Genomic DNA, 23524 nt, shown 5'->3' with positions numbered 1-23524 from the left:
GCAACTTATAAAATTTACAAAACCTTATCTAGTTATGTAGCTTCACTAAGAGTTCTATTCATTTTTAATATGCCTCTTAGTCTCTTGTTTCAATTTAAAATTTAGTGATTTCTTGGGTTGTGAAAAGATAATTCTTCAACTAGAGGAATTACTACAAAACAGGCTACCTCCAGAAACTGGTGCATCTCAAGCATTTGAAGTTCCAAAATATAGAAAGGACAATTATGAGCTTTAGTTGGATCTTCTTGAAGCCCATCTAAAGATGCTTGTAATAGCTTTGGGTTATCTCAAAATCAACATGAAGATATTAGAAATCTTCTTAGAAAAGTTTTGTGGATTAATATATAGTATAAAGATGCTTATTAGAGATCTTCTCAAAATCAATTTGAAGTGTGACTGTAGGCACCAAAATTTTAAGGAGGACTTACAAATAAAAATGAAGTCCCTAAAGTTATTAATGGGCCTCGCAATTGAGTCCATTAACTGGGAACGTGGCCCCTATAAGCTTGGATTTTGGGATTCGCAGATAAAGCCCATGATCTAAACAAAACCAAGTGATCTACATAAATATTGGGCCTTATATCCAAATAAATAAGTTTGGCCCAGTAATAGTCCATAAAATCCTTAAAATTGGATTTGGACAAATTTAACCTTTCAAATAAATCAATTAAATCTCTTTAAGTTGGGGTATAATTGGAACATTAAATTATCTTTAAGTCTATAAATACAAGAACCTCTCTCATGGAGTGGGGATCTGGATCACTTTCTCTCAGAAGACAGAAACTCTCCCTCTAGAGAAGAAGAAGCTCTCAAGCCCTCCTCTAGAGATAAAGTAAGGTTCTTCAAGATCTGGACTCTGGCTAAAGAGAAGATCAAGCATAAAGTTCTTCTCTAGAAGTCAAGAAAACCTTCTCAGTCGATAAAGTGCGAAGCCCGAAGAGAAGATCTACAAAAGCCCTTACAAAAGATCAAGCACAAGGTAAAGCCAATGTTAAAGCATCCTTCTCAACCGATAAAGCGCGAAGCTCGAAGAGAAGAAAAGCTACATATGTCATCATCACCATTTTGTATTTGATTGTTAATCAGAGGAAACACTAAGATTTGTCTCTCCCTTTTCATCAAAAATCAATAAAATAATTTTGATCATATTTCATGAATCTCAAGGTAGATCTGTTGAAATATATTGTCGACAAATTTTTAGCACGTCCGGTGGGACTATCTCAACTTTTCATATTTTAGTCAACTGCAAAAACATCTATTAAAACATCGATGGCATCTCCCAATCTCAACGCTATCGCATCAGTTACTGCTGAGAAAGGTAAGAAAATCACTTCTTCAAACCTTGAATCTGCTCAGGTTATTAGTCCTGATCATCATATAACGCGAATAATGACGAAAACTGGTGGATCTAAGTTGGTAGAGCCTCTCCAGTATCACTCCAAGAAAAGTGCCACAAAAACGGCACTTACAACAAAGGCATCGTGGGTGGACATTGTAGAAGACGACTTGTCAGATTCTGGATCTGATTCGAAGTCAAGCGAGGGATCGTCTAGATCTCTATCGATCACTTCTTCATCGCAAACTCACACCTCTATCAGAGTAATGATGACAGTTGGAGCATTAACATTGGAGGAGCAAGTGGCTCAGATGGCAGACACCATCAACAAATTGACAAAGACAATGGAGGACAAAGACATCCAAATTGCAACTCTTGTTAGTAGTTTGGATCATAAAAACAAGGAGCATGAATCAAACGTTGGACCTTCTCATCCTCCAAGATTCACTCCTGAAGCGTACAAGGCTTCGTGTGAAAAAGACCGAGAAGATTATGCTGGCTCATGTAAAGCTACGCGAAACCCACCAAAGGGGTCTGCTGCCTCATTTTCTATTCAATAGCTACAAGCAATAATTATTGACACCATTCATGCTCAGTATGGGGGCATGCCACTGTCCTCATTGATCTACTCCAAACCCTATACTCAATGCAATGAACAAATGCGTCTTCCAACAGGATATCAACCGTCAAAATTCCAACAATTCGAGGGAAAAGGTAATCCAAAATAGCATATTCCCCACTTCATCGAAACTTGCAACAACATCAATACATTCGGTGACTTCATAGTGAAACAATTCGTTCGCTCCCTTCGTGGCAATGCGTTCGATTGGTACACCAACTTAGAACCCAACTCAATAGACAGTTGGGATCAACTCGAAATAGTGTTCCTTGGTCATTTCTACAATACCAGAAGAACGGTGAGTATGATGGAACTTGCTGCCATCAAACAAAGAAAAGATGAACCGGTCATCGAATACATTGAGCGCTGGAGAAACCTTTCCCTCAACTACGTGGATCGACTTTCTCAATCTTCTGTTATCGAGTTGTGTGTTCAAAGGATGCACTGGCAACTCCTTTACATTATAAAAGGAATTAAGCCACACACTTTTGAAGAGCTAGCTACTTGAGCCCACGACATGGAGCAGAGCATAGCTGTGCATCAGACTCTACGACCAAGCGAGTCTCGAAGATAAGAAAAGAAGGATGGCAAGTCCTTCAAAACTAAAGAAGCCTTGTCTACCACTACCAACAAACCTATCAAGATTATAGGTAAGAGAAGAGAAGATCAGCTACAAGCTGATTCAACACAAGAAAAAGGAAAAGCCTGGAAAACTCTCAAAGAACTTGAGGCAAAAGAGTACTATTTTCCTGATGCTAACGTATTGGGCATGTTCGAAGAGCTACTGAAATTAAAACTCATTGAACTTCCAGTGCCCAAATGACCCCAGAGAAGTAGGTCGCGACAATGATCCAAAGTATTGTCGCTATCATAGGATGATTAGTCTCCCGATTGAAAAATGCTTCGTCTTCAAGGAGAAAATTATGGATTTGGCACGTCAATGGAAAATTAAACTTGAATGTGTCAAAAATATTGTTACTTCCAACATGACCTCTGTCACCTTTGGTTCTTTTCATCCAATACTCTTGGCAAGTCAGTATGTGATGCAGACTTCATATCCTTAGATCACCAAAGTTTTGCCTAAACTACCAAAACTCATGTCCATACATTTGGACATTAAAAAGGCCCATCCCACGTTGGGGGCAAAGCCAAATTGAAGAAAAATCATCACATTTTCCACTTCACCTCAACAAGGACAACAATCTCAATCGACTTCAAATTCAAGGTCAAATATCTCATAGTATGCTTCAATTGATGATGAAGGGTGGATAATTGTCATTCGTTCGAAAAAGACGTCCTATATAATGCTAACTCCTCCTACCCTAAAGACAAAGAGAAAGAAAAGAAAGTCAAAACCAAGTATAGGGTCAAAGAAACGAAAGAAAATAACAAAGAAGAAGGCTTTTCAAGGTCCACTCGTAGACCCCGAAGACATCCTTCAGTAATCTCCCCGTGTGCAGGTTACTCTTCTAGAATTCTTACCCAAGAAACTCTTGAAAGAAGTCTGCATGGTTTCATGTCATCAAGTGGAAGCGGAAGTGTTAGAAAATGATATTGATTATAGGTCCAAAGAAAATCCTACTACTTCCAGTGATAGAGATCAACAGCTTGAAAAAGACAATAGTACCTCAGAAATAGAAGATTCACAGGTTGATTTGGATTTCTCCAGTGAATTCCAAAAAGTTCAGCCTACTTCAAAACAAAGCTCAACTGAATCAAAACAAGAAGTTCAACCTGACATAGATCCACAACAAGATAGTATGTGCATAGTCAAGAACACTCTTCTATGTGATTAATTGTAAAACTTCATATCACTTGCTTCTTGGTCGACCGTGGTTACATGAAACTGGAGTAGTACCATCCATATTACATCAATGCTTCAAGTATTATCAAGATGGTGTATAGAAATGTGTAATAGCTGAAGATCAACCATTTGACAAAGTAGAAATGCATTTTGTCGATGCAAAATTTTATTTTGGGGGTGACATCATTCAAGAAGCATTTCCAATTTCGGTACCTTCTTCTAGTAAGCAAAGACTGGACAAAGAAAAACATACTATGAATGATGCCGAGGTAATTTCTCCTGGTCTTCAGCTTTAGAAAGAAGAAGTAAAGAAGTAAGAATCAGAAACTCAATGGATCAAGGTGAATCAATCAATGGTGGACGCATCATTCACAGTTGTGTTGCCAACCCCAATGCTTCGTTATGTGCCGCAATCGCGATGGAAGTCGGGACAATTACTTTCGAAGAGATTTCTTCAAAGACCAAGCCTTCTATCTCTAAAGTCGAATTGGAGATACTGAAAGAAGAATTAATCCTTCCTGTTACACCTCTCCAAAAATCTTACATGGTAAGGACACCTGTGAAAAAATATTATCTCAACTACATCAATCACGAAAAGTCATGGAGACAATCTCGCAAAAGTAGACTCCAAAAGTTGGTTCGATCCTAAGACTTCAAAGTTATTCAAGATTGTCGGTTATGGGAAAGGTGAATTTGTGCGATTGGGTGAACTAACACAAATTGATCAAATTCATGGCTTAACCGTAACACAAGTCAAACTTGTTCGAGTTAGAGAAAAAATTTCATTCACACGAGCAGGGTTAGGGTATACACCAGAGGCTCCAATCAAAATTTCTAAAATGAAAATAACCTCTTCACAACATACTACAGTAGAAGTCATCGATGAGCCCATTAAAGAAGCACCAGTTCCACTCATATCGATCTTTGATCGAATTGGTGGCCATATCTCAACCACGTCGGTATTTGATCGACTGGGTGCTTTAGATGATCATCATAATGTACAAGTTCATAAACCTCATGCATCTGCATTATCTAGACTCGATCAGAATGTTGGAGTAAAAATATGAAAGGAATCACGATGCCAACCTAAGCAAAGAAATAAATATGTTGGGTATAAAAATAGTAGTGGCTTGCATAGCACTATTATGTTTTGTATGAAACGACAAGTAGCTTTAGAAGTTTCTATATTAGATGTGTTGGTTGTGAAACGACGTACCATCATCCTCACAAATCAAACGAGTGACAGCTAAGCTTCAACTATGGGGATAGACAAATCTAAAGATGTTGTTTATGTAAATCACATTACCATTGAATAATTTCTTGAAGAAGATTCTACGTCGTTAGATGAAGAACTCGAAAATGCTCTACCGGTCTTTGAAGAAGGTGGACAAACCAATATTGATGACTTGAAAGAAATAAATCTTTGGACAATTGAAGAGTCGTGACCTACGTTCGTTAGTACTATTCTAAATCAGCATGAAAAATCTAAGTATCTCAAGTTGTTACAAGAGTACAGAGATGTTTTTGCTTGGACTTACAAAGAAATGCTAGGACTTGACCCGAAGATCGCTGTTCATCAGTTCGTAATCAAACACGGAATTTGCTCAATAAAATAGGCACAACGTCATTTTCGACCAGAGGTGAACTACCATAAATTGAGACAGAGGTCAACAAATTAATAGAAACTAGCTTCATTCAAGAATTAAAATATCTAACCTGGATTTCCAGCATAGTTCCAGTAAGAAAGAAGAATGGACAGATTCGAGTATGTGTCAATTTTCGTTACTTGAATAATGCATGTCCAAAAGATGATTTTTCGCTCCAAATCATAAAACTTATGGTTGATGCGACTACATGACATGAAGCTTTGTCTTTTATAAATGGGTCTTCTGGTTACAATCAAATTCGAATGTCACCAAAAGATGAGGAGCTTACACCCTTTCATACCCCAAAATGTATATATTGTTACAAAATTATGTATTTTGGACATAACAATGCTGGTGCCACTAACCAACGAGCTATGCAGAAATGCTTTGATGACATGTTACATGACAAAGTGGAATGTTATGTTAATGACTTGGTGGTAAAGTCCAAGAAAAGAGAAGATCATTTACAACATTTACGTGATACCTTCGACAGATTGAGACGATACCAGGTCAAAATGAATCCACTAAAATGTGCCTTTGGAGTTACCTCAGGTAAATTCTTGGGATTCGTGATTCGGCATTGTGGTATTGAAATCGATCAAAAAAAATTGAAGCCATCCAAAAGATGCCAGCACCAAAGAACATTCATGAACTCAAAAGTTTACAAGGTCGACTTGCTTACATATGTAGAGTCATCTCAAACTTAGTTGGGTGTTGTCATCCCTTTAGTCGATTGATGAAGAAAGATACATCATTTGAATAGGATGAAGCTTGTGAGAATGCTCTAAAAAATATTAATGAATATCTTCACAAGCCTCTTGTTCTGTCTGCACCAATTCCCGAGAAGCCACTGATTTTCTATATTAGTGCGCAAGAAATGTCACTAGGAGCATTGTTGGCTCAAGAAAATGACAAAGGAAAAGAATGTGCACTTTACTATTTGAGTCGAACTCTTGTTAGAGAAGTAAATTATTCACTAATCGAGAAGACATGTTTAGCACTCATCTTTGCTACAAAGAAACTGCAGCATTACATGTTATCACACACAATCTGACTCACTACGCGAACTAATCCGCTCAAGTACATCATGACAAGACCAGTCTTGTCAGGAAGACTAGCTAAATGGGCCTTTCTCTTATCAGAATTGGAGATTATTTATATTCCTCAAAAGACTGTAAAAGGGCAAGTATTAGTCAATTTTCTTGCTGATCATCCTGTTCTGACTGAATGGGAATTGTCTCACGACTTGCCTGACGAAAAAGTATTCTCTATTGATGTGCTTTCAACTTGGAGAATGTTTTTTGATGGCACAGCTAGAAAAGATGGAGCGGGGGCAAGTGTAATTTTTATCACCCTACAAAATGAAGTATTGCCATTCTTGTTTATCTTGACGAAACTATGTTCAAACAATGTTGTAGAATACCAATCTCTGATCATTGGTTTAGAACTCGGGCTAGTGATGAAGTTACACCAATTCTATGTGTATGGGGACTCACAACTTGTCATTAACCAACTCTCACCAGAGTTGACGTTCAAAAGCATGAGTTAGTGCCTTATCATTACTATACTATACAACTTGTAAGTCAATTTGAAGACGTCATCACCAGGCATATACCAAGAGATGAAAACCAGCAGGCTGACACTTTAGCTAGTCTTGCTACAAGTTTGACTATGCTAGAAGGAGAGACAATAAGTATCCCTATCTGCCATAAGTGGGTACTACCTTTTTTGATAGATGAAAATTGTGAGTCTCATGAAGCAAATGCCATCGAAATAGTCTTAGTCAAAGTTTGGAGATAGCCACTTATTAATTATCTACAGCATGGAAAGCTGCTAGACGACCTAAAACACAAAATTGAAATGCATCGTAGGGCACCTCGATTTTTATATTTCAACGATAAGTTATATCGTTGTTCTTTTGATGACATCTTAATGAGATGTCACGGAGATGATGAAATGCAAGATGCTTTAGAAGAAGCACACTTTAGAGTGTGCGGTTCACATCAGTCATGTTGAAACTCCATCACAGTCTGGAGAGGATGGCATTTTACTGGTCTACTATGGTGAAAGATTCTTTAGACTATGCAAAGAGGTGTAAAGCTTGCCAATTTCATGGGGATTACATTCGTCAACCAACGAAACCATTGCATCCTACAATCACATCTTGGCCCTATGATGGATGGGGACTTGATGTCGTTGGACCACTTCCAAAATCTTCAAGGCAATATCTCTATATCCTCGTCGCAACATATTATTTTTCTAAGTGGGCTGAAGCAATTTCCCTTCAAGAGGTCAAGAATGAAATGATAGTCGACTTCATCAAAAATAATATCATCTTCCACTATGGCATTCCACGATATATCATAACAGATAGTGGAAAATCTTTTAACAATACATTAATAAATTAGTTTTGTATGAAATTTGACATTAAGTAGAGATGTTCTACAATGTACAATACTGCAGCAAATGGACTCGTCAAAGCATTCAACAAAACTCTTTGTAAGCTTCTTGAGAAGGTTGTTTCAAAATCGAAAAAAGATTGGCATGAACGAATTGGGTAAGCACTATGAGCATACTTAACCTCATACTGCACCCCCACGCAAGTCACACCTTACTCATTGGTTTACGGAGTTGAAGCTGTGATGAGTCGATTTGTAACGATTTATTCTATGAAATTTTACTTGACATTTTGTTAATTTGAGAGTGATTTTATTTAGTAATCATTCTTTTTATTGTTTTAGGTAATAAATGGCCAAGAATACGAAAAGAAAGTAATTCGGGGTGAAATCGGAAGAAAAGACGAAGTTTCAGAGAATGGAGTACAAGAGGCAGAGGCTGCCATTGCGATGGATACATGTCCGCCGCGGCGCTTGTGTTTAAATCAACAAAAGCCCCAAGACAGGAGCTAGCCGCCGCAGCGGTGGGTACATGCCCGCTGCGTCGCGATCCCTTTTCTGCACTTCGTCTCGTGTAGTTATCATATCTTTTAGATTCGATTTAAAGGGGATTTAACCCCAATTGTATTCAGAAAGTATGAAGGCTATAAGTAGTTTATTTTTAGGATTTATTGAGATATTGGAGACGCTAGAGAAGAAGGGGGATAAGAGATCAAGTGATTGCTACGGCAATATCAAATTTTACTGGTTTATTCTTCCTTTCTTCTATATTTAATTTCAAGATGTTTGTTTCGTATTTCGTTATGAACTAAATTTTGTTTCTAGGGTTGAGATGTAACTCAGATACAATTTCATAGTTGTTTTATTCAAATTCAATTCCTTGTTTTGCAATTACTTATTTGTGTGTCTATTTTGAGTTTAATGCTATCAAATCTTAAGGCCTAAGTTTTGATTGATTTATTGATCTAGGTTTATAATGAGAATTAGAATCTAGGTTAGATCAATAAAATAGATCACGTTAGAATGAATGAACCGTAGAGGTACTTTAGCATGTTCTAAGAAGTTAGTAGCTCAATTTACGATAATTCCACAGATTTTATGACTCTTTGGTTTTAAATTCACATAGAGATGTGCTGAGTTAATATTTAAAAGAGTGTATTTCGAGAGAAAACACTAGTTGGTATAGGAAATTAAACTTCCAAATTTGGCAAAGCAAGAATTACTTTGAATAATCAATTACGTAGGAGTATCTGTAGTGAAGTCGAAAGCCCTAGGTTTTTAATCCATAAGAATCTATTCTTTCTTGTTTCATTATAATTTCAATTTGCAATTTTACAATTCTCGATTCATCAAACAGTAATTTAAGTGATTATTTTTTATACTTTGTAATTTAATCCTCGTGGGAACGATATCTTATATTATTACTTGAAACGATTAGTGCACTTGCTAGCATAAATTGTATGCATCAAGTTTTTGGCGCAAAGCCAAAATAGAATCACATAATCGGAGGACAGTTACGAAATATATCAATATTGGATTTTTCAAAATGGTAGAACACCCAGAGTGGATTACTATTCTCATATCAATAAAGCAATTGAAGTAACTAACAAAGATCTTGAAACTACTATCACAAAAATGTGTTAGTCACATCAAGATTGCTTTGAGAAATTATCATTCACACCTTCGACATTCAAACTTGGACTCAATTCTCTATGCAGACTACTTAGGGTTCTATGTTATATGGCATTAAAGGAATTTTTTGAAATGAAAATTTTGTTTCTTAAAGTGTTAATAAAAAGCCAATCGTTAGAAGCAAATTTGATTTATCGCCATGAATCATTTGTGTTCTAATAAAAAAGTGAAGGTGCGGGTGGGACATACAAGTTGAGGATTCAGCCTTTAAAGAAAATCAACAACTGTTTTCAACCCAATAAAGAAAATGCAAATCCAACAGGGAAAGTCCTTTCGTCACCAAAATAAGATTGTTTGAAAAATTTGTCAAACTTCAAAGATCATAATGATGCCAAAATGCTAGTATTATTCAATCTTGGCCAGATCGAGCAGTACTATATCTAAGGAGGCCATCTTTGGCCGATCCAATTTTCTTATTACCTAGCTCAATATCCCTTTCCTTAGCCTTTTGCGGCCTTTTAAAAAAATAAAAGAAATTTGTCTTTTTCTTTCTCAACCCAATCACCCAACCTAGGCGAGGGAATGTGCTTGAATTACATTTTGATCTGATGCCAAAAACAATTGGGGTACGTAGGCAACCTAAGAAGTTATTTTAGGCCCAATCACATCAAAATAATATATATATATTCCCCACAAAAAAATGAAGAAAGAGAAATAAAAAATAAACAACAAATAGAGTGAGGAATAAAGTTCAAAGAAAAAAAAGTTTTAAAAGACATGCCACACAAGGAACATTTGGCTTTTGAGCCTCAAGTGTCCTTTCTTTCTTTGCCTACTCCTAAGCCCACCTATGGAAATCCTCCTAAGTACCGCATGAAAGAGTTAAGGAAAATAGCAAGCAATATCAGGCAATAGCTCCAAAAGTTCAAAATAACCAAAAAAAACTTACTAGGTTAAAAACCCGAAAAGGTGATTTAGGCAAAAATTAAGGGAAACTCGCAAGGTTGAAAACTCGAAAGGACAACCTTAGAAATAGTTAAAGGAAAGGAAAAAATACAAAAAGGTAAGCTCGCTAGATCAAAAACCTAAAAAGGTGATCTCAACGAAACTCTGAGTAACCAAAAGAAAAACTTAGTCAAGTTGAGAATCTAAAAGGCAGTCCGAGCTAAAACATCGAAAGTTGCAATAGCTAAGCTTCATCGACTTTGGGGTAAATAATTAATCATCATACAATTAATACCTAGTTTGAACCAAATATAAACTCTATGGATACAAGAATCTCATTTGTGATTGATCTGAAGAGCTTTACTTCCCTAAGTGAACCAATGGGAAAAAAGAACAAATTCTGTGATGAATTTCAAAAGAAAATATTGTGTTCCAATTCGTTTGAGCCTGACTCAAAATCTTCAATATAAAAAGTTAAAATTAAAAAATAAACGTTTATTGTGCTTGCGGTAATTAAAGATTTTAAACTTTCATAACAAGGGCACTTCCCTTTTTTAAACTATATGGTTCTCTCCCTTACACTAAGGGCATTCTTTTTCAAAACTATGTTCAATTATTCCTAATGCAATGTTCCTTGTCAAACTAGGGGTATTTTGTTCTGAAGCTTGATCAATTTCAACCCTAAAAGATAAGGTTAATCCTGAATTAAAATTTTCACTCTTGGTAGCAAATTTTGAAAACCCCTAGGGTTTAAAGAAAGTTAAAATGTTGACTTAACCTTCATAAAATCCAATTCCTTGTTTTAAAAAAATCAAATGCAGTGTTAATCCCCCATTTGTTTTCCCAAAAAAAGAAAATTAGTTCATTACTCTTGCACCCCGAGCAAGTAGAGTAGGACCCCCAAAAAAATTAGTTCATTGCTTTTTCACCCCAATAAGTAGAGTAGGACTCCCAAAAAAATAAGTTCATTAGTCTTTCACCTAGGGCAGGTAAAGTAGGACTCCCAAAAAAATAATTCATTACTCTTTCACCTCGAGCAAGTAGAATAGGACTCCTCAAAAAAATAATTTTATTACTCTTTCACCTCGGGTAGGTAAACTAGGACTCCCCAAAAAATAGTTCATTACTCTTTTACCCCGAATAGGTAGAGTAGGACTCCCCAAAAAATTAGTTCATTACTCCTTCACCCAAAGCATGTAGAATAGGACCCTCAAAAATAAATTAGTTCATTACTTTTTCACCCCGAGTAGGTAGAGTAGTACTTCCTTAAAAACTAAGTTCATTACCCGGACAGGTAGAGTAGGACTCCCAAAACAATAAGTTCATTACTTTTTCACCCCAGGCAAGTAGAGTAGGACTTCCAAAAAAAATAGTCCATTACTCTTTAACCTAGGGCAGATAGAGTAAGACTCTCAAAAAATAAGTTCATTACTCTTCCACCCCGAACAGGTAGACTAGGACTCCCCAAAAAGTAAGTTCATTACTCTTTCACCCCAAGCAGGTACAGTAGGACTCCTAAAAAAATTAATTTGTTACTCTTTCACCCAAAACAGGTAGAATAGGACCCCAAAAAAATATAAAAAATAAAAGTTCATTACTCTTTCACCCAGGGCAAGTGGAGTAGGGCAATCAACTTTTGCTTTAATTTTACTCAAATTAAGCTCAGTTTAATTTCTCTCAAGTTTTACTTAGGTTTTACCAACATTTTACTTAGTGATTTTACATAGTTGTTTACTATTAAGTTTGTTGTCCTCCCAACATGAGTGCTTAGAATGGAAGCGCACCTTTTCAAAATCATCATTACATTGTTACACACACATGTATTCTCATTACATTTGCATCTGTCAAGGAGAATTTTTCAAAATTCAATGATTTGACATTTTTAGTCTGTGGAAAGCTCATCCTCAAAGATCTGGACATCTCGACAAATTGCCGAATCAAGCTGGAAAATGAACTGTCACTGGCTTTGGCATTTGGATGTCGTGCTATCTGCTACAATAGCTTGGCCATCTAGTTTGCTTCCACCCTCTGCCAAACAGGGATATTTGTAGACACCCCATTTTTGCATTAGCCTAATTCGAAAATTCGTCACTCAACTGCAGTAAATTCCTAATTATGAGCCCAAAGAACTCGAACGCTAGTGAGTATTGCCCCCAATATTTTCATTTCTAGTCCTTCTATCTCCCTTACACATGACAACTCAACATAAAAATTTATACAGGCTTAAAATCGCTACACCTTACACCCGATTTAGCAAGCACATACACTTAAGTTCACTACATAGTTTGATAACTTAGAGACATCACTACACTAGGAAAATATGACCTTAAGACATACAAATAATCAAATCTCACACCAAAATGCGTAAAAATCTACAAAAATTAATAAAATGATGAAAATACCCCTTATGAATTTCATATCTCCAAAAAATCTCAAAAGTACCAAATCTAATAAGACCCAAATCAACGAAAATAAAAATTTTTATGAGAAATCACAAAAATGATCGAAACACCCCTCAATATCCGACTTTGACCTAAACTTTTTATTCTTAGAAAAATATAATACAAATTAAACAAAATTAAAATTTACCCGACCAATTAAAATTTAAAATCAACTTCAGTTTCAAATTAAAAATTAATCAAACAATTTAAATTAAAATCAAAATCATTAAAACTCAAATTAAAAATTAATTGACCAAATTAAAAACTCAAATTCAAATTTAATCAAAATCAATCAAAGAAATTTCAAACTAAAATTCAAAATCAAATCGAAAATAAATTTAAAATCAAATCAACCAATTAAAAGTCAAACCAAAATTTAAGCAACCAACAAAATTCAAATTAAAATCCAATCGATCAATAAAACCCAAATTCAAATTTAATCAAAATCAATCAAAGAAATTTAAAACTAAAATTCAAAATCAAATCGAAAATAAATTTCAAATCAAATCAACCAATTAAAAGTCAAACCAAAATTTAAGCAACCAACAAAATTCAAATTAAAATACGATCGATCAATAAAACCCAAACTAAATCGACTGATAAAAATTTCAAATCAATTGAGCCATAAAATTTAAATCAAAACAACCATGCAAAATAAAATAAAAACATAATAAAATTAAGATTGACCAATCGCAACTCATCGACAAGGGATGATTAACAAGGTGAGTAGCGTATAATCACTCCCTATTGCTCTTAAATAAACAAATAAATGAAAAAGGAATAATAAACGTGCAAAACGCCAAAGGAAAGAAAAAATTGGAAATAAAATTTTTTTGGAAACTTTTTCTTTTATAAAAAAAGAGAATTTCTTCTCTCTCAACGGGGGTTTTTGAAAAAGGAGAGAACTTCTTCTCTCTCATAATGGCTTGTTGAACGTCCTCCTTTCTCTCTCAAACTCTCCCTCTACTCACCCACGTTCTTCTCTCTCTCTCTCTCTTTGTCTTCCTCTTTTCCACATCCTTCTTTTCAACTCTTAGACTGACAAAATAAGAATTGAGAAAGCTGTGTTTTTGTTATTCTGTTTTTCTGTCAAAAGACTACAATATATACACATATATAAGATCAAATCATGATCTGAATAGCAAGGAAAGAAAATAAAATCTAAACTAATTCCCTTGAATGAAGGGATTACAAATTCCTAAATATAAACAGTAAAGATTATTTCCAAAATTATAGTTAACCAAATCTCAACAAATCTTAGCAAATCTTAACACTCCCCCTCAAGTTGGAGCATGTATATCCAGCATGTTCAACTTGCTTCTTAAGTCCTTAAACATGTTTCCTCCAAGGGCTTTTGTAAAAATGTCTGCCAATTGCAAATGAGATGGAACAAATTCTGTAACAATTTGACCTTCTTGTATCTTTTCTCTTACAACATGGCAATCGAGTTCTATGTGCTTGGTGCTGAAAGCGCCCTCGATCCGCGGGGTGCGCGGATCCGCTTTTGACCCTTGAGGTTTGGGAGTCGCCACCTAGTTATTACGGTCTAGGAACCAAATTGACCCTACAATGGATAAAGAACTAATCTACTATAGAAATCTGAATCCGGGGATCATGTTACGGGGTTGGAAGGTGTTAGGCACCAACCCCGCCCGGCCAATGCCGGTCTCTACTTATCCCAAATAGATCTACATTGCTAATGATAAAACCTAGATTAAAAAAAAATAATAATAATAAAAAACCTTACCTTCGATCTGCAAAAGTACTATTCCCTCAGATCTGAAAAACAGTTCCTTGTACCGTACTCCTTGCTTCGCTTTGTCTCCGGATTTGATTTCTGATCTCCGAGGCAAGGTGTCTCTTTCTTGGATCTGGATGCTTCGAATTTGTGGTGGATTTTTGGGGTGTTTTTGAAAGGTTTTTGGGTGTTTTTTAGGCTAAAATCGGAGTAGGGGTGTTAGGGAAGGAGTTGGGACTCCAAAATTAGGATTTTGGGGAGGCTATGGAGGCTTCTTTACCTACTTTTCCTAGGATTTTTTCTTTGATACGAAAATAGGGTGTGGAGGCTCCTATTTATAAAGTTTTTAGAAGCATTTAGGGTTTTCTTTTAGGGTTTCGATTAGGGTTTTGACTTAGTCTTTAGGGTTTGGTTTTAGGGTTTTGACTTTAGTCTTATGAGATTGACTTGATTAGTTTTAGATTAGGGTTTGGATTTAGGGTTTTGACCTTAGTCTTATGAGATTGACTTGATTAATTTAGATTAGGATTTTGATTTAGAGTTTTGACCTTAGTCTTATGAGATTGACTCGATTAGTACCTTGACTTCAATCTTGCTTGATTGACTTTAATTTTGACTTCAGTCTCACTTGATTGACTTTAATACCTTGACTTCAGTCTTGCTTGATTTACTTTTAATTTTTGGAGAACCCCCTTCTATTATATCTTTAATTCTTTGGCCCCCCAAATGGAGGGGTCCTTAAAGAAATATCCCACGAACCCTCAACAATTTTGCCTGAGAGTCCAAATAATCGATTTTTTAGGTTCAACTTTTTAAATTAATTTCATCAATGTTTCACTTTAATTATTTAATGTTTTATTTATTAATTTAGAATTTTTTAATTATGAAAATTGTGAAATTACCGTTTTGCCCTCGGAGAGGATTTTTTACGTTTTAATTCGTTTTTCAATGTTCTAGGATGTTTTGGAATCGGTTTTTCGTAAGGAATTCAATGGGAATGTTGGTTTTTTTCATTTATGAAGTTTTTTATATGAAATGATCGTGAACTTTATGAGGGGTATTTTCGTAATTTTGTCAAATTTTGTGAAAATTGGCCAAGGGGTTTACTTGGTTTCGATTTGTTGTTTTATGTGTTTGAACGGATTTTCCTAAGCGTAATGTAGGCTCTAAGGTTGTTTTGAGGTTAGGGGTATTTTGGTAATTTAATCATTTTTAGTGATTTTTATCGTGAAGCTTCTTTTTGATTTGCAAGATGATGATTTCTATGTTTCTGGGGTCGTATTTTCCTAGCGTAGCGTGGTTTCTAAGTTTTGTCAGTTCGAGATACCTCATCCGGATTTCTGAAACATATCTGGTAACAAAATAAAGCATTAGAATAGACATCCATCATTGGAACCTTTGCGATCGGGTTAACGACTTGATTAATCAGGCGGATGCAAAAATGGGGTGTCTACAGATGCCCCTCTTTGGCAGAGGGTTGAAGCAAACTTGATAGCAAATCTATCTTGGTAGATTAGTGCGATATCCGAATGCCAAAGCTAGTGACAGTTCATTTTGCAGCCTGATTTAACAATTCGTCGGGGTATTTGGATCATTGAGCATAAAACTCTCCTCGAACTAAAAAAAATGTCAGGTCCTTGAGCGCGAGCTCTCACTGGCAGTGTCAGATCCTTGAATTTTAAAAAAAATTCTCCTTGACTGATATAACAACTGTGCAAGTGTGTGGGCTCAAAATCTGAGATAGATTTCAAAGAGTTTGAGTTGGAAATGAGTCAAATCTGAGCATGAAGTAAATATAAACTGAGCATAATTCCAAGAAAACCCTTGGCGATATCTGAGCATAGTTCCGAGAAAAACCTCGGTAGTAACTGAGCATAGTTCCGAGAAAACCGTCGGCGGCATCTGAGCATAGTTCCGAGAAAACCCTCGACGGCATCAGAGCATAATTCCAAGAAAACCCTTGGTGGCATCTGAGTATAATTCCAAGAAAACCCTTGGCGGCATCTGAGCATAGTTCCGAGAAAACCCTCGGCAGCATCTGAGCATAATTCCAAGAAAACCCTTGGCTGTATCTGAGAATAATTCCGAGAAAACCCTCGGCGGCATCTGAGCATAATTCCAAGAAAACCCTTGGCGGTATCTGAGCATAATTCCGAGAAAGCCCTCGGCGGCATCTGAGCATAATTCCAAGAAAACCCTTGGCGGCATGTGAGCATAATTCCAAGAAAACCCTTGGCGGCATCTGAGCATAGTTCCGAGAAAACCCTCGGCGGCATCTGAGCATAATTCCAAGAAAACCCTTGGCGGTATCTGAGCATAATTCCGAGAAAGCCCTCGGCAGCATCTGAGCAAAATTCCAAGAAAACCCTTGGCGGTATCTGAGCATAATTCCGAGAAAGCCCTCGGCGGCATCTGAGCATAATTCCAAGAAAATCCTTGGCGGCATCTGAGCATAGTTCCAAGAAAACCCTTGGCGGTATCTGAGCATAATTCCGAGAAAGCCCTCGGCGGCATCTGAGCATAATTCCAAGAAAACCCTTGGCGGTATCTGAGCATAATTCCGAGAAAGCCCTCGGCGGCATCTGAGCATAATTCCAAGAAAACCCTTGGCGGTATCTTAGCATAATTCCGAGAAAGCCCTCGGCGGCATCTGAGCATAATTCCAAGAAAACCCTTGGCGGCATCTGAGCATAATTCCAAGAAAACCCTTGGCGGCATCTGAGCATAGTTCCGAGAAAACCCTCGGCGGCATCTGAGCATAGTTCCAAGAAAACCCTTGGCGGTATCTGAGCATAATTCCGAGAAAGCCCTCGGCGGTATCTGAGCATAATTCCAAGAAAACCCTTGGCGAAGACTGAGCAAAATCCAAGTTAACCCTTGGCGGCAACTCGACAAAATCCAAGATAACCCTTGGCGGAAACTGAGCAAAATCCAAGTTAACCCTTGGCGGCAATTGGGCAAAATCCAAGATAACCCTTGGCGGAAACTGAGCAAAATCCAAGATAACCCTTGGCGGCAACTGAGTAAAATCCAAGTTAACCCTTGGCGGCAACTAAGCAAAATTGGCACAGAAATGAAGGACTTTTGGGAAAGAATGAATGAATTTGGAAAAGACTGATCAGAGTGAATTGAATAAATCTGGAAGATACTGAATCTGGAAGAGAAATGATCGAATCCAGGAATGATTGGATCTGGGAATACCATATTAGTTGATCTCTGGACATAGTCAAATGTGAGATCCGAAGTGCTTTTCTTTGAACCTCAAGGATTTATCCAAAAGTTTTATGAATTTAAAACCTGAGTTTTTATTTCTTTTGAACCTCAAAAGTTTTTTGAAGAACTGTTATCAAGAGGGTAACCTTAAGTTTGGAGTTCTCATTATTATTTTTTTTTTTTTGTATTAACATTGCTCAAAAACAAAATGTCCCTAGTTTGACAATAAACATGGCATTGAACACATCATTAAAAAATGCCCCTAGTATAAGGGGGGAAATTACATATCTAGAGGAAAAAGAAAAAATGCCCCTTGTATGAAGGTTTGAAATATTTGATTACCACAAGCGCAATAAAGATCCAACTTTTAATTTTGATTAATTTTATTAAAGATTTTGAGTCAGGCTCAAGAGAACAAAATATTTCCTTTTGAGACTCATCATAGAATTCACCATTCTCTCCATTGGTTCACTTGGGGAAGTAAGAATTTTCAGATCGATCGTAGACAAGATACTTGTGGCTTCTGAATCTATGTCTGGTTTAAGCTGAGTATTGAACTTGATTATTCAGATTTCTGATGTTTCAGCTCGAACTGCTCTCAGTTTGGGATTTTCTTCTGTTTTTTTTCTTTTTTTTTTTATTTATTATTGCTCTAACTTTTGCCTAGATCGCCTTTCTAGGTTTTCAATCTATCGAGCTTTGCTCTAACTTTTACCTAGATCGCCTTTTTAGGTTTTCAATCTAACGAGCTTTTTTTTTTTTCCTTGGCTCTGATTGTTGCCAAAGTTGTCCTTTCAAATTTTCAACTTTGCGAGCTTGCCTTAATTTTTGCCTAAGTCGCCCTTTTCGGGTTTTCAACTTAGCAGGCTTTTCATCATCAATTTTTTTTTTCTTTTTCTTTTCCTCTGACCTTCTAGAATTACTGTCTGATCATGTTCTATTACCCTCCTTGACCTTTTCACACGGTATTTAGGAGGACTTTTATAGGTAGGCTTGGGACTAGGCATAAAATGAAAGGGATTTTGAGGCTCAAAAACCCAAATGCCCCTTGTGTGGCATTTCATTTAAACTTTTTCTTGAATTTTCTTCCCCATTCTTTTGAATTTTTTCTTTTTAGATTTTTTCTTCATCGGGGAATCTATTTTTTTTATTTTGGTGTGGTCGGGCCTGAAGTAACTTCTCAGGTTGCCTACGTACCCCAAATTTTTTGGGATCAGACCAAAACGTAGTTCGGATTTTTCCCTCCCCTAGGTTAAGTGATCAGGCTAAGAAATAAAAGGCACAATTTTTCTCTTTTTGAACAGGCTGCAAAGGGGTTGAGAAAAGAGATAAAGAATTAGGTAATAGAAAAATTGATTCGGCCAAAAATGGCCTCCTTAAATGTAGTACCGCTTGATCTGGTCAAGGTTGGTTGGTTCTGGTAGTTCACCTCCATCATGATCTTGAAGTCTGACGACTTTTCCAGATAGTATTTCCTTAATGAATGAATTTTTCCAATTTAGACTTTCTCCTATAATCGAGGAGGAGTGTTCAATTTTCTTTGAAGTCTGATAGTTAAATCTTTGACTTGTAAATGATGAGCTTTGACCTTCTTGTCAAATGCACGGGTGACTCTTCTTAGATAAGCTTGCACATGGTACAGGGCTTTAACTCGTTTTCTTCAATCAAGTTTAATTCTTCATACTGCTGACGAACCCAATCTGTTTCTAAACACAATCTGTTTCTAACAAATGATTTTCCAACAAGACCCTGAGAGACGAAATTTCCATTTCAACTGGCAAGACTGCTTCCATGCCATACACTAAGGAGTAGGGAGTAGCTCCACTAAAGGATCGAATTGAAGTTCGATATGTCCATAGTATGAATGATAATTTTTCTAACCAATCTCGATGTGATTGTCACATTTTCCTGATGATAGTCTTGAGACTCTTACTGACTGCTTCAACCGTTCCATTGATCTGAGAACGGTAGGGGGATGATTTGTGCTGCCGGATCTTCAACTTTAAACATAGAGTAATGATTTATGCTTTGAAGTACGACCCATTATCAGAGATTAGTTAAAAAGGTACTCCCATATCGACTGATAATATATGATTTGAAACTCAAGATGTAGTGAGGATAGCACTGATACATTTTTATAACATCTTCTTTGATTCCATTGATATAGACGAGTATCCATTCCATGTTGAACAACACCCAAGCTTGTACCTAGCATACCCTCATATGATCACACGAACAAGTCTTTTGAAATTTCTGAGTCAATTCATTATCCCCTTGTGTTCCTCTAGAGATAAGATGGTTTCTATTTGAATCTCTTTAGGAATTTATTTTTCTTCCGAGGTCAATGACTTTTGTTTTCTTGAGCCCGACTCTTATCTTCTTGCTCAGGAGGGGGTTCCTTATTAGAGGAATTTCCCTTTGAAGCTAGTTATTAGTTAACTCGTTAATGCGCTTGAGATATTCAAAAATTTCTTTTATCCAATCAAATTCAGAAGGGGCGATAAACACCTCTATAGACTCAACAAACTAACTTGATTCAATAAGAAAAGGTAGACTCAAATCTAAGGAAGACATGACCTTGCTAGAAAAAAGGACTCGAACTAACCTAAATGACTTATGAAAATTCAAGGCAAGTACCCATATGAGTTTGATTAAGATTGAGGACTAAGATATTACTTACAACCGATAGGATTGAAGCACTATGATCTTTAGGGAACAACTGGGCGATGTTGAGACATTCTGAGGTCATTTCTGACTATTGACTTGATATTGACGTTTACTTTAACTGACCGGATTTACAGCCTTAGCTAGATGATGGACGATTGAGCTTAGATACAATGATAACCCTTAACCTCTTTGAAGGTGAATTTAACCAATTTCAGTGTCACCCCCTTGATAACATTTTAAATGAACCCTGAGATTTTATTGAATTTTGTGCACCAATCCATTAAAAAATTCATCCATTCAATGATTATTCAGAAGAAAAATAATTATGTTGCACTCTTGAAAAATATTGGAAAATAATGTTTTTATTTCACCAATCTGATTATTTTTTTGCAACATTTTTTGGTAGTTTTCCAAGGTCCATAAAAACTTTTCATGTAAAAATAGATCTTTTGCAAATTATTTGTCCTTCTTTTTCTTTTCTTTTTGAAAACATTTTCTTCTGGAAAATATTTTTTTGTCTGAAAAATAGTTTTTTTATTTGGAAAGTATCTTCTCTTGGAAAATCTTGTTTTATGGAAAATATTTTTTGGAAAACGTTTTTTCTTAGAAAATATTTTTTTTAGAGAATAACACTTTTTTTGGAAAACACTTCTTTTGGAAAATATTTTTTCTGGAAAATACTTTCCCTTTGTAAACTATTTTTCTTCTTTGAAAATTTGATTTCTACTTCAATTTAAATGGCCCGGTCCATCAGGATTGTTGGATCGAGTTGGACTGGGTCCTTTGCAAGAGACGGATTTTTTATTGGGTCGGTGCACCCATTTTGATTTTCAAAAATAACATTTTTTATCCTTGAGGACAATCATACACTCTGATCTCATCATTCACATACATTCATTTCATCATTCACATGCATTCTGATCTCATCATTCACATACATTCATCAATCAACAGGTTTCATTCAATAAACAACCCGGGAACACCCACAATAAGTTCGAGTCGTGACCTACTGGGAAGGTTTCTAGACTCTAAGCTTACTACGTGCAATGCATTTTTATCTGGCCACCCTTGCCCAAGCACACCTATATATCTTTCGATACGTGGTGACTTGGTTTGATATACCGTATAGGTGATAATCTAAAACCTCAATTCACTTCTCTGAAGTCAAAAACAGCCAGTTTGATCTCCAGTTGAGAGGTGCCGCACAATGTTGAGCAAGGGCCCACTTAAATACCTCTCGTCTAGAATAGACGTAGTCTATCCCCCTCGTACAGTAGGGTACAGCGGGGCAAGATCTTGCTTAGGCACCAGTTTTGACCAAGAAGTGCAATTGATATACTTAGACTATCTTTTATACCTACGGGTACAAGTCAAGAGTTGTAGCTTTCATAAATGGTTTGGCATCCCACGAGGGGACCGACCACGTACTAGTACTACGTTGGCAATCGGGACATGTGACTGTGTGGCTCACAATAGGTCAAAGGCTCAGGTCGCTCCAGCCTGGGTGCATCAACATACTTCTCAGAATCACCTGATCAGATGGTATTAATGCCCCCAGTTTGATATACCCTAAGGTACGTGACTGGATTTGTGGGTTTCATGAATGACGTCGCATCTCCGAAGAGACCGGGCCACGCACTAGTACCACGTTGGCTATATGGGACGTGTAAGTGGGTAAAACAGTAAACGTGCTTGTGGTGTGTGCAAAACAGGGTGGGGTGTGTGCCCGGGGCCTTTTCCAAACAAATGGACCCATGGGCTCAATCAAACCAATCATACATTGGATTACATGAATATAAAAAAAAACATTCGAATCATGTGAATATTCAATCAAGATCAACACCATTCCAATCGCATAAGCACGTTAAGTATATCAAGCACACATATCCATGTTAGAATCAAATATTTAATCCGGCATTACTTCTTTATGTATTTCGATCAAGAGTTATTTCGGATGGCCCAAAATAATTCAGAATTTCAAAGCATAATGACTTGAGGATGACTGGATATATATTAAGATGGAGATTTTAAAATCAAATGCCCTTTTTTTAAAATAAAACAAAAACAAAATCCTAAGCAAAAAAACTAACCAATGAGTGGATTGTTGTTGACAAACCAACTTTTACTAGCGTCACCCCAATTTCCACGTACATCATTAAGGCAGCCTTAGAACAATTGGTGAGTCAATAACAATTCACAAAGGAAACAAAATCATTCTCTATTTCATCGTTTGGGATAACATTTCGAGACATTATTACTATACCCAATATTTATTTACAACACGCCAATTATCTTTCAAGGCAAAGAATTGTTTACATTTAGATTGGTGTATTGTAAATAAACAATAGGTTGTTACCAATAATTCTCTAAAACACCTCAACAAAGAGTATTAAAAATATTTAGGTTGTTGCCGACACCAACGATTTATTCGATTTTCCCCTTTTTTTAAAACCAACTCACTCCGATCATTGTCAACGCATGAGTCTTTTCTTGCACCATATTGCTGAACCCCCTTTTTTTTTTTAAAAAACACATTCTCGAGTTCAAAATAGTATGGAAGGATTTGCTTAAAAATGGCACTCATTGGAGTTCAAAACGGTATGTAATGGTTCGGTTAAAAATTGCCTTTGAACGCAGCCCTTACTCGATGATCTTAACCAAAAAACAAATACATATGGTTCTGTTCTTCCTCCAATTCCTTGATCCACAAAGCCATCAAATTCTACCATTTTATGGAACAAATTTGCAGACAAATCGAACCTGCAAGAAGAGCTTTGGGAATAATGGCAAACTTTGCAAAATCTGGCCATTTCCTAAGGTTTCTTGCCGATCCAAATCGGCAAAAATTCTGTACATCTATACCATGGATTCTCACGAAACTGAACCTTCAAAGTTGATGAGGTTCAACGATTTCAGATTTCGCGCCTCTAAATCAGATGAGATCAGAAGTTTCTTTGAGTCTTAACGGCTTTGAAATCGACTAAAAAGGAGGTTCGATTGGCTTTAAAGAACAGGCCAATCGGGTCTTGCTCAAGATACCATGAATATAGCTGAAAACTATTTAGAATCGAGGGTTCGATTAGTTTG

This window comes from Akebia trifoliata, chromosome 11 (genome assembly GCF_017979445.1).
Source record: "Akebia trifoliata isolate Shusen 1 chromosome 11, ASM1797944v1, whole genome shotgun sequence".
Lineage (NCBI taxonomy): Eukaryota > Viridiplantae > Streptophyta > Magnoliopsida > Ranunculales > Lardizabalaceae > Akebia > Akebia trifoliata.
Note: the sequence above shows the minus strand (reverse complement) of the source record.